Here is a 3,800-nt window from a genome sequence, read left to right as displayed (position 1 = left end):
CTCTTACCTCTTTCTGCTTCATTTTATTCTTCTATTTCTTTTTCCTTTCTTTGTTTTTTTGTGCCACACCCAATGCTGTGCAGGGATGACCTTCTGAGTGTGTTTTTAGGGACCACTCCTGATGGGGTTGGGAAAATCATTTGTGAAGCCAGGGATTCATCTGGGGTCAGTACCTTACCCTCATTACCTCCAGCCCATCTTCTTTTATTTCTTACCATTATTTCTTGATACTATTTGGGAAATGAGAATTCAGTTTTCACCCTTTAATGCCATTAATATAAAGTCTAAAGATGATAGCCCAGATGTACAAGAGAGACAAAAAAGGCTCGAGCGCGGACCAGTAACGTCTCTCATTGTGAGACTTATTGTTACTGTTTTTGGCATATCGAATACACCACGGGAAGCTTGCCAGGCTCTGCCGTGCGGTTGAGATACTTTTGGTAGCTTGCTGGGCTCTCCGAGAGAGGCGGAGGAATCGAACACGGGTTGGCTGAGTGCAAGGTGAACACCCTACTGCTGTGCTATTGCTCCAGCCCACAAAAAAAGGCAAATTAGATAAAACATAAAGAAACTGTATACACAACATAAAGCACTGGATGAATCTCAGTTCACCAGAATCTGTTCTTCTTATACTATGATAGCAAGTCTTACTTCTTATAAGATGACCAGTGTAAAAAGGATAAAAGCACTTCAGTTAAAGAGATAGTAAAATTATCTTTGGATATTAATGCTTTTATTTTAGTCTTTCCTTTAATTATTTATTAGTGTTATGCCTAATGAATCTAGCATTATTAACATTTTATCCCTCTTTCCAGAGTCAAAACAGCAATAATTAAGAGCATACTAGTGCCAAATAGGGCAATAAAAAATTAAGAAATATGTCCCACAGAACTGCAAAAACCTGTATCTGATTTATATGATGACTCATTTTTTGTTTTTCACTTTTATTAAATATATTAGTTTTAGAAGGCATTTCTATTATTATTATTATTATTATTATTATTATTATTATTATTATTATTATTATTATTGCATACCTCTACTATAGGACTGGAGCAATAGCACAGTGGGTAGGGCGTTTGCCTTGCTCTAACCCAGATTCAATTCTGTCCCTCTTGGAGAGCCTGGCAAGCTACCGAGAGTATCCCACCCACACAGCAGAGCCTGGCAAGCTACCCATGGCGTATTCAATATGCCAAAAACAGTAACAAGTCTCACAATGGAGATGTTACTGGTGCCCGCTCAAGCAAATCGATGAACAACGGGACAACGGTGCAACAATGCTACCTCTACTATTATTATTGGTATATTTGTGATGATGATGCAAGGGTTCGGTTATTTGGAAATGAGATTTGCTTACCCAAACTTTTTCCTAAAATCTTGAATTTGATGAGTAAGATAGTCAACAGCTTTTTTTTTTCTGTCTCACATAGACTTTATTGAATCTATTGTACTTATGTGTGAAAAAGATCTCAACACACATTGATGACTTGCTCTGACCCTTCATTTGGTTTTCAATCCTTTGAAATTCAAAATGAACTCTATTCTCATGTAATTGGACATAAAATTGTAAGGCTTTTCATTTTACTCCCCACAATTGTCTTTTTTCCCCCCTCTGTTAAATTTAAGAAGTCTTTTTATCCGCTCTATTTTCTTTACTTCTTCCTTATAGTTTCTCTTCCAACTGTGTTTGCTTTTTTTTTTACCAGTCCCTGAAGCCCTCCGATTGTCATCATTTAACATTGAGTGGTAATAATATTTTACAAAATGCTTTACAATTGCCTTTTACAAGTTATTCTCATGCCTTTAGTGACTTTGGAGTTATTATTCATAGCCCTGCATGGAGTTTTCTTATTACTTGTAAGCACATATATATTCCTCTTGGCTCTGCCTTTTCCTGTAGGTTTAGGAATCTTTTACTGGAAATCATGCTCAGTTTTAAGCTGCACAGGTTTTGAATACATTAATTGTAGGAACCTTAGACTTGCGGTTTTTTGGTTCTTATATAGGAAATGCCATTTTAGATCAAAAGCAACTACTTTATTTTGTCTCTTTAGATGATCTGAAGTATGCGGACTATGGAGTAGTTTGATGCATGCAATAATGAATTTGAAATATCCTCAAATAATAGATGAGATCAAAAGTGCCATAATTCCAAGAATTATGTGCTAGTGAAATAAAAATTAAAACTTCAGATCTATTCCTGTATGGATTTTAAAATAGTTCATTTTTAAAAAAGATCTTCTGTTCTCTCAGTTAACAGAAACTCTGATATGTATCACTATTCCAGGAATTTAATATGAACCTTGATTTATTGATGAAAGTTATTTTAAGAGTATATACATGCTTCATCTTTTCCTATTCTCAGGCTACAAAAGAGTTTAACTTTGAAACTTGTTTTCCAAATATCTAAACTCTCCCAAGTTGTGTAAGATTTAATTGCTGACTATGACTTCAAACAATCTGTACCTGGTCTTTAGAAGGAAGGAATAGCATACAGGGTTTCATCATTAACACTCAGGAATAACTATCAGGAAACTTGGAGAAATATCAGTGCTGTTGGAGTACTTACCTTGAGGAGTAACTTTTTCATCTAAAATGCTAGGAGATTACTTTCTTCCTTTCTTTCTCTCACAGCTTCTTTAAAACCCTTAAATAAAAACTTGACACTAAGTTGACAGATTGTTTTTAAGTAACAGTTTATGTTGAGTTGTCTTGGACTTATTTTTTCCCTGTTGCTTTATTATACTTAATGTTGGTTAAATTCATTTCTCCAGGTAAGGGCTTATTAAGCTTATTTATATCAAGTAATAGAAAATAAGTATAGTTGTACAGCATGTAAAAATATATTGGAAAGGTTCTTTGTACTTTCTATCTGGGACTTCATGAAAATAAAACTTTTTTTAAATGTTCTTAAATGATTTTTCAGGGGCTGGAGCAATAGTACAGAAGGTAAGGCGTTTACCTCGCATGCGGCCGACTCGGGTTCAATTCTCAGCATCCCATATGGTTTCCCCAAGCATTGCCAGGAATAATTCCTGAGTGCAATGCCAGGAGTAATCCCTGTGCATCACTGAGTTTGACCCAAAAAGCAAAAAAAAAAAAAAAAAGATTTTTCTTAAATGTTTTCTGTATTCCTTAAATAAGTTAATAAAGATAAAAGGCAATTGTCTTCAAAATACTGATGATTTTCCTTAACAATGTAGTGATACTTCATACTTTTTGGTTTTAATAAAGGTACAAATTATTATATCAACTAAATAGAGCAATTTATTTTACCCTCAATTTTTGTCTTGTCATTCCTGGTGGGCTCAAGGGACCATATGGAATGTTGGGGATCCAACCCAGCTAGCAAGCCAAGCACTCTACCCACTATACTATTGCTCCAACCCAAATTTAACATCAGTTTAAGTTGACAATTCTGCTTTAACATGACATTTAGCATATTACCCATACATTTTTCTCTAAATAATTTTAAATTCAAAAACATATTTAACAAATTGCACAGTGAAAAAATCCAATTGAAAAACACATTTCTTTTAGTCTATAATATGTAGATTTGAGTTTGTGTTAGTTCATAGTCAATAATCTATGTTAAATATGGACAGTATAAAATGACTACCTTCGAGGTATTATGCTATTTGGCTTTCTTTAGTAGTCTGAAAATAGATGAAATTTTGAAGTATGAATTTCTTTCACTGTTGTTTTGACAAATAAATGTAAGTCAGACCTATAGATTGGCATCTCTGAGCGCACTAATGAATAACAGAATATATCACTATACCTCTAGTTATTTAAAA

The sequence above is a fragment of the Sorex araneus genome, chromosome 4, assembly GCF_027595985.1.
Source record: "Sorex araneus isolate mSorAra2 chromosome 4, mSorAra2.pri, whole genome shotgun sequence".
Classification (NCBI taxonomy): Eukaryota; Metazoa; Chordata; class Mammalia; order Eulipotyphla; family Soricidae; genus Sorex; species Sorex araneus.
Note: the sequence above shows the minus strand (reverse complement) of the source record.